Here is a 14,337-nt window from a genome sequence, read left to right as displayed (position 1 = left end):
TAAGGTAGTGAATGAGTCATCTCTTAATCAGCCTATTCATCCTCCCACCTTCCTTCCCAATCTCCACAAAAGTGGAGAAAGGATCTTACATCCTATAGATTTTACCTGCACAACACTAAATCTTTCAGAAAGATTCACCAGCTTTTTGTATCTTTTATGTCCTCTAAGCTGGAACAGTCAGTCTCCAAATAAAGCATTGCAGCCTATATTTCAAAAGCTAAATCTTTCTGATTCTCACATTGTATGACCCTGCTTTCCTGGCCCCAAGCACATTCCACAGGGCAGTCACTTCCTCAGGTGCTTTCCACAAAGGAATAGACTCGAGGTATATTTGGGAGATAGCTACTTGGTCCTCTGTACTCACCTTTAGCAAACACTGCAAATGTGATGATTTTTCCAAATCCAGGCCAATTTTTGCTGTGTCAGCCCTATCCTGATTACTGGACAACTCGTTTACTCAACAGTCAACCACCCTTCCTTCTTTACTCCTTCAGCAATGGGAGTCACCCAATTTCCAGGAAAATTGCAACAGTGACTTCAGTCAGGACATAGTACAGTTATGTAAGAACTTATCATAACAATAGATGTCCTACTAATCACTGATGCAGTATTCCATCCCACCCTCCATCCTTCTTCTTTATGTCACTTTCATTTTCATTTGTCACTCCCCCTTTGCTCTAGCCCTTGCTTTCTTACATGGGTACTTACCAATTTGAGCCACACCCTCCCTAGCTGTCCAGTCTCCTTCTCTCAATAGTGTTCACTCCACTGTCTTGCAGGAAGTCTGATGATCCATGCTTGTATGTGCATCTTTAAACCCCAATGTATATGAGCTAAGGTCATGCATCAACTGTACATCCTATGGAAGGTAAACCTTTGGTACCCTGGCTGGATATCAGTGGCGATAGCCCATTTGTCAGGAATACTGCAATAATGATCAGGAGGACATTTACTGTTATGGTAAGTTCTTACAAAACTGTACTTTCTATCATATGTCTGTGCATGCTTCTCTGCGTGCAGTGCCACAGGTCATTAATGCCCACATGCAAAGGCATACATTGTAATCATATTTCTGTAATTTAAAGGCTGCTAGAGCCATTGTGGCATCATGGGTCCTTGCAGTGGACAAATAAGGGAGTATCACCTAATTCCTCTCCGGTCTGATGAATATGGCATTTGTATGCCATGACTATAGCATCAAGTATGACTAAAACATTTCCCTCTACAGAAGCAGACTTAGTTGACTTTCTGGGTGTATGTATGCTTTCCTGCTGCCACTTAGCTGAGCTTTGTGGATTTGAAAACTGTGTGCATGGAAAATAAGTAGGCCTAGCCTTGAAGGCTGAATGCTGGGATGTTTTAGATTGAGTTGTAAGAGGCTTTGGCAAGATTTTCTTTAGCACCTTATCACAAGATAAGGGCAAAGTTGTGCTCTGTGACCGATGCAATGTTCTAGAAATATGGTACTTACCAATACTGGGTTGATGCAAGAAGTTTGCCTCCATGTTTGTTAAAATATTTACATATCTCAAGAGTTCTAATTACAACTGGTACAAGAAGTAACCATTAGGCATTTGCAATATCGCTTTATAACACATAAAACACTTATAAAACATATAAAACATAAATACTTGACAATTGGATGGGAGATAGGAAATTCACCTCAGGGATCACTTCAGTCACCCTGCTAGACAGGGGTTCAGGGAAGTAAATATTGTGGGAAGAAATATCCAGGGAATTGTTATGGCTAGGCTTGTATAGGCCCTAGGGCCAATAGCCTAGTACCAACCTATGAACCTATGAACCTATAATGCAGCTTGCCACTGACAGGGTGAGGACAGACTGTTCACCCTCATTACCAAATGATGGAGCACTAGTGCTCATCAAAATATATAAGGGATGGAGGAAGACTGATATAGTCGACCCTAAGTATTTATGAATTAAATATTTAGGGTGATATCTTAGGTTGGATGGTAGCTATTCTAGCACTTAGTGAAAATGCAGAATTAGATCTGATAAGAATGATAAATAGTGCTGATTCCCCTATTGGTTATTACCTGGCTACTTGTGCTGGTCTCTGCACAGATGCAGTCAGCTAGGAATTGATAGCTTTGTGCTCATTCTCTTACTATAAGTAAAATAGTAAGTTCCTTCCTGAGAAGGGCAGAACACTTTTTATAGTCTTCTGTTCAAAGATGGCCCAAATTGCACATTCAGAAGTTCAACAAATCACAACGCTAACCTGCATAAAAGCTGTGGATTAATACTGCTGAAGGTCCTACCAAAAGAGAATCCAGACCAATCAGGGAAGTCCAATACAGCTGTCCATTCAGACACCGCTGGGAATCAATTTTATTCATCTTCTTCTGTTCTGTCTCTCACCAGAAGTAAAGTGATAGCATTAAGCACAGGGTGGTTCCCAAGTCAATGGCAAGCTCTATTACAAAACAATGCCCCTCTCCTCTTTCTCTCACTAGGAGCAAAACAGAAACATTAATATCTAGTTTATTCCTGAAAAAAAAATTGTAAACTCTCCAGTGATCAGTAGTCTTGGCTCTGATGTTACAGAGCTTAAAAGTTAGATCTACAAAGGGGAGTATGCTCTATATATTGCAGTATGCACTAAATGAATGGAAATATATGAAATATTGTGTAACTCGAGCTTTAGCAGCCTTCCTAGTTTCATCGTTTAGTATCCAGCAATAGGAGTAGATAAGTGTAGGCTACGGGGAGCTTCCAAAGTTGAATTTACAGTAAGGTTGGACAACTCAACACCTGAGTTTAAAAGTGAAACAGGAACCATGCAGGGCAGAGTGAACACTTATATATCCCAATGATTAAGCCATTTGCTATTCTGCTTACCCTAAATAAGAAATTATACTCCTCATAATAAAATTAGCTAGATTAATTTCATTTGCAGTCAGTGAATAGGAAGCAAATCTCTTCTAACTGGTCCTAAGAACTTTTAAATCTCCAAGAACGAAAAAAAAAAAAAACTTGACTGAGAGAAAGTTTAAAGTAAAACAATTTTAAAGAAAAAATAATTAAAATTAATTAAAAAGATTAACAACAATAACAATGGAAGCATTCAAAATATAAATGGAAAACTCTAATGCTGTCATACAACAGCAGTGTTCCCAGAGCACTTGAAGGTTCCAATAATTAGCACCTGGTGCCCGACTGTTGCAAACTTCTCCTAGCAGAATGGGAAGGAACTTATTAAAGTAGTTATATGTCTTTCTAAAGCTTTTTACTACTACCATTTCATGGATTATATCTTCATTTTGAATTGTTTATAGTCATGGAACAGAGCAGACCCATCATTCATTTCCTGCATTTGTCATAATTTTATATAACACATCAATCAAAGTTTAAAATCTTATGATATAGAACTGATTTTTTTTGTAAATGTTTTTACTATTTTATAACAAGAACAATGAACAAACAGTAATTTACATTTGTAACTATGGAAAACTATATACACACTCCATAATAAAATTTGTATACACGTGTGTATATAGCAAGGAAATCATTCAATCAATATTTTTCTAGTAAAGTTTGTAATCTTTCCCAAGCAATTCAATTGTGTGCTATTTTTTTTTTCAACTTTATAGTAGAAATTTCTTCATCACATATAGATTTGGCTAAATAAATGAATTCATTATTAAATGAGAGAGGAGATTCAGATTTCCAGTTCTTTGTTACAGCTTTCCTTGCTGCTGCTAGGACTGACCACAAGAAATGCATTTGAGTTTTATGTACACCTTCTGCAACTGGTACATTAAACAAGATAAGAGAGTCAGATATGTTACAACTTTCATTCCATAAGGCTTTACAAAAATTTCTAAATTCATTCTAAAATGAAGTTATCATTCCACAAGTGCCAGTCATATAGAACCAATCAGTGTCTACTGTTTTACATCTCCAGCATTTTGTGCCCATCTTTTTATATAATTTTGCAAATCTGTGTGGGATCAAAAAGCTTCTATTTAGGAACTTCCATGTATAGATTCTCCAATGTGGAGAGCCTGTTGTTTTTCCTGCTGACTTTAAATAAAGTTTTTTGTTATTAGTGGAAAATTCCTATCTGTTTATTTTAGCAGAATAATTCCAATAAAAGGCATCTATAAAGGTAAAGTCAAATCTAATGGTTTTATATATCACAGATATAAAAGAAGTACCTCTTAGAGTACCATTGATAACATTATACATTATGTTCAGTAATTTAGGTCTATTTTCCTTTTCTGTTTCTAAAGATAATATAATTTTATTATACAAAAATTCCCTGCAGGATTGAATATCTAACCAGTTACTATTTTGTTAACTGTACCTAGCAGTTAAGAAGTCAGCTGAATATATTTTGTTTATAGACAGAAATTGGTTCCAGGACAACAAATTATTACTTTTAAAATCTAGCTTTTTGCTTATATCAAAGGAAATTAAACACTCGCTAGTAAAAGCAATTGGGAAGATGGAGATTATTAGATTTTTAGTTAAGCGGTTGCAATATATAAATCTTTTAAAAAGTAATAAAACTAATTAATAAGAGAACAGGATTTTAATTTTTGTTTGCTGTCATCCATATATATTTTATTGGGTTCCTATTACGTTATCAAAAGATGATGTAATCGAATGGCCAAAACATCAAAATGGCCGCATTTTGAAGATTGCATTGTGGGATTTCAGTGCTGTGAAGACTGGGATAATTGCCCTTTCCTCATTGTAGTGTGATCTTGAAGTTGGAATATATATTTAGCAGGGGGTGGGGGGGTGCAGCCCCCTACAATAAAAGCTTCGATATGTGGCCATTTTGATGTTTTGGCCATTCGATTACGTTATCTTTCAATAACGTAATATGAGCCCATTTTTACTGACCATATAAGAAATCTTTCTATTTGAATAAGTGGTTCAAGTAATGCTCCACTTTCATTTAATAAATTGGTTTCAAGTATTAACTTTCGATGTGATATATATGAAGTATTGAACCATAACAATATCACATTGATAATGGCAGCTTTAATATATAGGTCAATGTTAGGGAACCCAGTACCTACCTCTTCCCAACTTGCTGTGTGTCTTTATAAATATATTATTGTTTTTTTATGGTACCAACATTTTTTAATATAATATTATTTTTATTTTTTTTTTAAGTGGAGGGATAATTTAAGACTGGCTTATATAAAGAATTTTGGATAGTAATACCATTTTAATTAATGTTAATCTGTCTTCAAAGGTAAAGAATAGTTTATTCCAATTATCAATTAAGTTATTAATTGAATTAATTTTTTTTTTGTAATTAACTGAGATAGTTTCTTTAAGATTAGATTGGATACATAAATCTAGATATGTAACATATGTAGAGTCCCAGTTAAAATGTTTGTAGGTTGACAATTTAGTGGTATCCTTCTTGTTTATTATAAGTGTTTGTGTGAGTTTTGTTATGCTTGAATTTTAGACCTGATAAACTTTCAAATAGTTCTATGGCACTAATTAAGTTATCTATTGAGATTTCAATGTCACCACTAGTTAGTAATAGCTCATCAGCAAATAATTGGATCTTGAGTGATAAATCATGAATGATAGACCATATGTAGCAGTTCAGAATTATAGGTGAACCATTAGATGTCCTGGTTATTGCAATTGCAATACCAAAATGGTGGTTTATATTCTGACATGCACAAGCTGTCCCACTTTCTATGTAGGGAAGACCATCAGAAAACTTAGGCTACACATTTTAGAACATATAAGGGACATTAAAAAAAAAAAAAAAAAACAGTGATTTCATTATATCTACACAGTCAGAAATGTAATCAATTCAAGAGATTTATATTTTTTTGTGATTGATAGAATTCCAAACAATACTAAAGGAGGCGATGACAAAAATTTATTGGAAGCAAAGGAATATTTATGGCAACTGAGATTGGATGCTACTAATCCACCTGAAATTAATAACTATATTTCCATTTCAAGTATATTAAAACATAAATCATACTGTATATGATTAACTGGACATTAGAAAAGTTTTTTGACATACACTTAGGTTTTAGTTTAAGTAGGTATATTATATATATTCCAAACTTCTAAACTTCAAATAGTCAGTAGTGTTATATAAGTTTTTTGTATACAAGCATATGTTTTTAAACATTGTATTAATTGTTATATATAATTATAATTGTATGTATACAACATTAGTTTAACAATAAGCAAGGGTTAAAGAGAAAGCCCTACATATATATATATATATATATATATATATATATATATGTATATATATATATACATATACATATATATATATATATATATATATATATATATATATATATATATATATATATATATATATATATATATATATATATATATATATATATATATTATGGTAGTTGTTGCAAGTTTGTATGAGTTTTTTTTGCATTATCACTTTATTTTATTTTAATTTAGATATGAAATTTTTAATTAACATACAAGGTTGATGGAAGTCACTCATTGGTTTTAACATTAGTGTGTTGTGTTCTTAGTGTATATAAGGATACATGTTTTTAATGACAATATACTCTGAAGATGCCCAGAATGGTCATGGGTGAAAGCGCTTAGTATTTCTTTTATTGTTTGTTTTCTACCAGTTTTAATAAATGGGACATTTTACGATACTGGTTTGACTTTTTGTTTTACTATAAATCATTATTTAGTTTATAGCCTTTAATGTTTGTATTGTTTCTAATATAATTAGCAAAAGGTTCAATAGCAAGGTCAAAGATCAAATGAGATAATAGGTAACCTTGTTTTGTACCTTTCAAAACTTTGAAGGGGGGGGGATAAAAAATAGCCAATTTTTACAAAGGAAATTGAGTTTTCATAGAGTTTTTTAATTAAGTTAAAAAAATATATAGAAAAGCTGTACTCTTGTAATACTCTAAGCAGATAAGGCCAAATGAGAGAATCAAAAGCTTTGTCAATATCAAAACTTATTAGGGTCAATTAATTTTATTCTTATTTGCTATATCTATTGAAGCAAGGAGTCTAATAAAGTTATCCTGAACTTTTCTGTTTATTATAAAGCCTGTCTGATCATTATCTATCAATTCAGGAATGATTGTGTTTAGCCTATTTGCTAAAATAGCCATGGACATCTTATAATCTAAGTGTAAGAAGTAGGTTCCTTGCTAGGTTTCAAAATAGGGAAAATCAGAAAATAATCTCATGATGGAGGAATATTTGATGCGTTTTTGAGTTCCTGCAATGTGTTTAACAAGATTTTTAATATGTTATCTGGTAAAATTTTATATATTTCAGGAATCAGGCCATCTCACCTGGGTGCTTTAACATTTTTTTTACTCGATCCTTTCATTCCTTGAAGGCAAAGGCTTTATCAATTTTGGTAATGTTTTCATTGGATAATTTTCTTGAAATATTTTCTTTTAGGAATTTATCCAAGATTTGTTGTCATTTGCAGCTAGTTTAGTACAATTTATTTTCATAATGTTTCTTGAAGCATTGTAATATGCTTTTCATGCCTGATACTTTTTTTTCTTATTTTCTATATGTGTGATTTCTTTAATATGTGTTTTTTTTTTTTTTTTTTCATTTAGGTGCTTTGATCTTATTACTTATTATTTTATGTAGACTTTTAGGGTTAACAGAGTAGGAGTATAACTTAATTTTCTCCAAATTTATAGAAATGTTTTGGTGTAAAATCTCGTGGTTCTCTTTAATTTACTTATAGTGTCTATTACTTTTTATCATTTGGTGTAAGGTTTCGTTTCAGGTTATCAATTTCATTTTGTATGTCTATTAGCCTTTTTTCCTATTCTTTTCTTTTTAGTAAGTACCAGATTTTAACTTTTCAAGAACTGAAATTTGTCAAAATGAATTATGCATCTAATAACAAAATATATCATAAACCCATTTGTGAAACAGATGTTTGCATTTTACAGCTTCCACCCTACATGATTCAAAACAAATCTTATTTTTAAGTCGGTTTATATGCATTTCTAATTGGTCATCAAGGAATCAGACTTTTTAAATGAAATGGATACTTTCTGTGTAGAGGAGTTATCCATTTGATTTTCTTGAATCTGTTGTGGGGATAGTGGGTGATATCCTTCAGAATGTATAAGTGGTTTGCTCAGCAACACTTCAAGTCCTAATGTAGATTATAGGTATTCAACCTGCATCCCAACTAGTTCTAGCAGGAATAACATCAAAAAGATAATTCAAAACAATTAACAACATGAGGAGTTCATGTGTGGCATTGGTAAACATTGTGCATTTATTGAATTTGGGTTTTATGACAAACAGATGGATACTACAATGTCATTAGTATAAAAAGCAACTCTGTCATACTCAAGGAATAATATACGTTGGGACTGTGTCATAAGACTGAAAGTTCAAAAGAATGAAAACCAAAATATATAAAATTAAAAATATTAAAAACATTTTTGATTGTGGGGAGCCCCACCCCCTGCACCCCATGTTGGAAGCTGCTCCCCACACACCCTCTGCTATTTAGCTATGCCAACTCTGAGATCACACAACAGTGGAGAAGGAGTAAATTCCCAAGTCTGATATTTTTTGCAGTCATCATCCTGTTTTTAATATAATTATACTTCTTACAGAAGCATTAAAACAAGATTATTTCTCTTAAACAATCTTGCCATTGTTTGTTTTTATTGAGAACTTATCAAGTTCCTCTTATTTACTCTGCTATTTTGGCTATCTTTTTTATTCCGAAGAAGTTAGTGTAGATGTTAATAGACAAAAGTGAATAAAGTTATTAAAATTATATTCATACTCTTCCTGTTTTTTAATTTTTTTTTTTTTTTTTTTGTGGATTTCAAGTTCCAGTTTTTCCCACTTGTTTCTTTTAGTTTGGCAATAAAAAAGAGAAATTAAACCAAATGCTGAGGTATCCCATAAAATGATGCAAGTTTATATCAATTGTTTGTGTCATCTGGGGTTTAATGTACACATTGTGATGCTTCATGGACAGTGTTTGATCACCCATCACAACACATAGATATGAAATCTGTAGAAATAACTGTGATAGGATGACTAATGACAGTGATGTAATTAGTCAAAAAATATTCATTATAATGATGTCAACCTGTAAAATTACTTTGAAATGTTTAACTGAAATTCCAGCTTTCGCTATTAAGAAAGTTGGTAGTGTGCAAATCTACATGTTAGTCAGTATTTAGTAGCTCTCATCCCTAGGAAAGGCAGGATAAAAACTAGATTCATACAGATATAACAAAATAATACATATGGGAATATTTAGGCCAATGGATAAGGACTTGTGACCTGTGTAGTCTGTAGAGTATTGGAAGGAAAACCCAGAGACATAACTTTTATCCTGCATCTCTATTATACCTTTCAACTTCTTAGCACAAGAAATCTGGACACAGCCTACAATAATGGGGATGAGAGAAAGGTCCAAAATTTGGGACAGATTTTAAATAGTGTTCTTATAAGCAAAGAACGTTGTTAGACTAACAAGAATTGTGTTAGCATGCATTTTTTGATGGATATCAAGTTTGAAAATGAAATGCATTTCTCTATTCAGAGACTTCAGTACTTGGTAATTTGCCAGAATACCACAAATTTAATAAGGAGACCAAAATATGGGGGGAGCATTTGGATATTCTCTAAAAACTTAGGCAGTAGAGAGGTGTGATCCCTGTTTACTATGTCCCATGGCATTGCAAAAGGATAATTTGCCATTTTTCTGTAACAAATTGTCCAACAGTCCATTAGTGGTAAATTACTAGTATACAGGTAATACTCATATTATGTCTATATGCATATGTGTTAAAGGTTATTTGCAGAGGTCTATATGTTAGAAAAGTGGTCATCTGTTAAGATTTTCCTTGCATGAAATATAAATACACAATTGTAAATAGTAAATACAAAGAAATAATTGAAAAAATAAATAGGTATAAACTTTTCTCACCTAATATCCAGTCATAATAATCGCCATCAGGAAAAATAATGGTAGTGGAATTTTCTTAAAGACAAGGAAACAAAAAAATGGAAACTGTAATTTCTGGATGAAAGTGATACAAGCAGTATAATATTAGCCTATAAGACACTAACAAAGGATACGTGTAACCTGAGTGTGAGCTATCTGAATTGCATTGCCCATTTAACATTATAATTGCTCAGTGCTTCGACTATATGAGAAGACATGACTTGACGGAATGATAACAACATTGTTTATTTGAAAAAGATGATACACCATGTAAGCCTGTTACTAGTACCAAAAAGAAATCACAATAAGTGAACCAGCTGAATAATTTCCCATATATATATATATATATATATATATATATATATATATATATATATGTGTACATTTCCAATGTATTTGTAGTAGATACTGCCTTTAATTTTTGCAAGCAGCAAACACCATGCAATATAATCTCAGGTCCATTGGAAGAAAACTCATAGAATATCCTGATATACTATTTTGTACCGTAATACTATTTTTTTATCTAAACTTCTCACAGTCAGTTGTTTCTTTTTTGCATAGACTCATATTTATCCAACACACTGACCACACTCCATGACAACGTAAGGACAAACATGCCCCCTGAATGAAGGCAAATCAGATTACAGGTTCATAGGTTCATAGTTTAGTACTAAGCTAACTGCCCCTGCGAGCCATTTTAAGCCTAGCCAATTATCCCTTGTGAGACTCAAACCTTGTACCTTGTGTTTGTAAGGCAAAAACCTTAGCAATTAAACTACACTCTCAACCTCTGCATGCTGATTTCCAAAGTTTGGTCTGTTTTAGCAACCTGGTCACAAAAATATCTCTTCTGAAAAAATATCTATTTTCTTTCCCCTATTAATGAAAACAGAGGAAATCCAGAGGGCTTGAGTGTAGTCTAGTATCACACCTGTGAACCAGAGGGTAACAGGACAACAAGAAACAGCACAAAGGATTAGTTCAGATAAAATCACTTACAGAATAACAGATCTATGAGAGTCTGGCACTATTGTTTAGAAAAAGGACACTCATCTATCTACCTACTTAACTGAATAAACTGCTTTAAACTTCATCACAGTGTTGTTATTCCTCCCACAAGGAGGGAATCACAGATAGAGAGATAGAGATCTCCTGGATCCGCTAGCTGAAGTGATTTTATCTAGACTAATCCTTTGTACTCTGTTTCTTTTCCTATTAAAGGTGATAAAAAATGCATTTACCAGAAAAGAGTAAAAGTGTTAAACCCAAGGCTTAATATTCTGGCCAAAGAACTATCCATGAGACAAAACCTTTTATTTCTCCTATCTTCTTATACAGACTCCTCATAGAATGCACTCTAGCTGAGAATTGAACCGGAGAACTTCTTGCTATGAGGTGACAACGCTAACATATTTGATTAATTACAAAAGTCCATATTTTTATTGATTTATAATGTCTGGTACAGTGAGTTTTGGGCCAAAAGGAAATCCATCAATAGCAGTTTTATTTTGTGTTTATTTATTTGCATATGATGGTCTTATTTCAGAAAAACATTATACCGCTTCAGTTTTAACAATGTATTTTAGGAGTGTACGTTACCTGAGTGGTAAGGATCAGAGAATCCAACTTCTCTTTCCATGTCAGAAAAGGCAGCAATTCAGCATTTTTAAACTCTGCATTACTTAATTTCCAAATTTTAATTAATTTACCTTTGTACAAATCCAGTAATTCATACATATGTGCAATAGTAACTGGAGTTGTAACCAAACCCACAAAATCCACACCAAACATCTTCCCTCATTTGTTTACTGTTAAGGGCTTTTGTCTCAACAAAATTAATTATACTTATGTGGGAAGATGTTTGGTGTGGATTTTTTGGGTTTGTATGACTACATTGTAAATGATAAGTCTAGTCAAGTGAAATGTGTGTCAAGCATGTCATATTCCAGTTCATTATTATAATCTATGCATCAACTTCACTAACAAGAAGATTGAGTTAATAATGCCCAGTCACATCATAAGAACCGAGACCCCTAGCTTTGCTTCCTACCTTATTATCACGGAACTCTTACCATTCTGTTATGTAATTATTAAATGAAAAGTGCTTCACTAAATCAGAAATAATAGCTCTATTTGGAGGACAGTATAGCCCTTCATTAGAGAACTTCTACCAGAAAAGTAAAGTTGGTTTAAGATGTATTTCCTATTAGCCAAAAGTTATTGCCATCTCTACACCAAGCTGACTGAATACAATTCAGAAAGTCAAAATTTGCCCACAGTTGAGAAACTTTTGAAAGATATATATGGAAAAGGAAGTCTAGGAAAATTTAAAGCCCTTCTGTAATGAACATAACAGTGGTAGGGGCAAATGATAGCAGAAGTGGGCTACTATCCATCCTCATCACTTGTGCTAGTCCCTGGATATTCACTAGTAGGATAACACAGAAGATATAAGTGTCAGAAATGAGCATGCATTGTATGATAGTGAAGTGTACTGCTAGTAGACGCCATGTGAAGTTTGTCAGTTTTGGAGGATATCTGAGTACAGCTACTGGTTTTCTATGATGAGACCTCAGTTAAGAGTATGTATACACCAAGTGAGGAGGACCCCTGTAGGCCTTATTTTTGAAGTATATGATGTACTGTTCACAGTGCAGATGACCCTGGTTAGAACGAGGAAAAACTGAAAGGCTGAATATCTCAGTCTACATGGGAGCACCAACCTGGGATGTCCATGCAATAAGCTAGAGAATGGTGTTGGAGATAAGGAACTTTGGAAAATACTTAATCTATTTGCTACCACAGTGATCCTCAGCTGTATGAATAATGAAAAAAATGTCTGGAGTCAATACATTTTCAAGCCCTGAATTATTTATAAAATCATCTTTAATTTTTCATAGCTAATCTGCTGAATCATGCTGTATAGTATCACCAAATTTATGTCTTTTATAACCCTATGACTAACATATCTTAGGCCTAATTTTCTTCAAGAGAACGTGTTTTCATAGGTTAATATCCACTCATAAATGCTTGACTTCTTTCATCTATTTTTGTTATTTATGAAATACAAAATAAAATAAATTATCAATCTGTTCTTCATAGTGCCAAAACGTGTATAACTCTGTAAATAAATAAATAAATATATAATTAAATGAGTATGATTTCAGGAATTTTTAAAATGTTTCATTGTGTTTGAAGTTAAATAATAATATCTATCCCTGTACTCAGTTTCATACAGACTCCTCAGATGTGATCTCTGTCTGGCATACAAAAGCAATCTCAGACCCTGCCTTGATGGGACTGCTGCATATCCACAATTCAAGCTCCACTTGAACAACCCATATGAACGACCTCAACCTCGACTGTGACAAGAATAGGACTCGTTGGCAGGATAGATTTGTGTCCCAGAGACTCCCCCATCTGTGGAATAGACTCCCACTGCACATCACGCAGAGTATCTCATCATCCCTTTTTAAGTGCAACCTGGATAACTGAATGGGAAACAGAAAAATACACTCCTGAGAGTCCACCTGTGTCCTTGCTGGACAGGGAGTTGGGCTAAACTCTTGTCTACGCTTATAAGGGCTTCAGGGCCAATAGCCTAATAACCTCCTATGATCTTAGGATATATATATTTATTTATATATATATATATATATATATATATATATATATATATATATATATATGGGATGCGTGCATATGTTCGAAGTTTCACTACTTCGAACCCCACTTCACAGAGTCCACTTGTTTGAAGTAGTGAAACTTCGAACATTGACTTTGGCAGTCATACTATAGAGCGGAATGGGATTATTCCCTTTTTCCCCACTGTAGTGCGATCTCGGAATTGGTATATTTAAGTAGGGGGTTGTGAGGAGGTGCCTGCAAAAACATGTTTTAGTGGGTTTCTTTGGGGGGGGGGGTTCGCCCGGGGAACTAGACTTTAGTGAAAGTGCACTTTTGTTGAAGTGGACTTTTGCTGAAGTGTAGGGTCTGCTGCTTTATTTTGAAGAAGTGTTTTTTTGATGTAAAGCAGTAGACCCATATATATATATATATATATATATATATATCAATGCACATATACATATATGTGAATAAAGGCTGAAAATTGTTAGGGCTTAAAATATTTTAAAATTTAGTAATGTTAATTTTTTTAGTATTGGTGAACTGGCTTGTATTTTGCTTTTATGAAATGAAAGCTGTAATAATGAACATGCCACGAACCTACCAAGCTCTGTGCAAGTGGTAGCACTGTGGTTTTGCTCCTATGTTCTTACTAGTTATGCAGTCCAGGAGACCATTAAGAAGCCTAGCCCAAATTTCCAATAGCCCCAAAGCACAGTCTGGTTAAATTAATGTCAAGT

The 14,337-nt window shown here is 33.4% G+C and overlaps 1 protein-coding gene and 1 long non-coding RNA gene across 2 annotated transcripts in view; one reads left to right on the top strand and one right to left on the bottom strand.

The window, feature by feature from the left end:
- The window catches only part of LOC122815838 (deleted in malignant brain tumors 1 protein-like), a 580,111-nt gene that overhangs the window by 119,487 nt on the left and 446,287 nt on the right, over positions 1-14,337 (top strand). The gene's annotated exons all lie outside the window — the stretch shown is intronic.
- Positions 1-14,337, bottom strand: part of LOC122809243 — a 76,515-nt gene that overhangs the window by 27,985 nt on the left and 34,193 nt on the right. Inside the window, exon 2 of the long non-coding RNA XR_006365877.1 lies at positions 9,953-10,006. This is a non-coding gene — a long non-coding RNA (uncharacterized LOC122809243). The remainder of the gene's footprint in view (positions 1-9,952; positions 10,007-14,337) is intronic.

The sequence above is a fragment of the Protopterus annectens genome, chromosome 1.part1 (assembly GCF_019279795.1).
Source record: "Protopterus annectens isolate FY-2018-M chromosome 1.part1, PAN1.0, whole genome shotgun sequence".
Taxonomy (NCBI): domain Eukaryota; kingdom Metazoa; phylum Chordata; order Ceratodontiformes; family Protopteridae; genus Protopterus; species Protopterus annectens.
The sequence above is the reverse complement of the archived record's forward strand: the minus strand, read 5'-3'. Positions and strand labels throughout refer to the sequence as shown.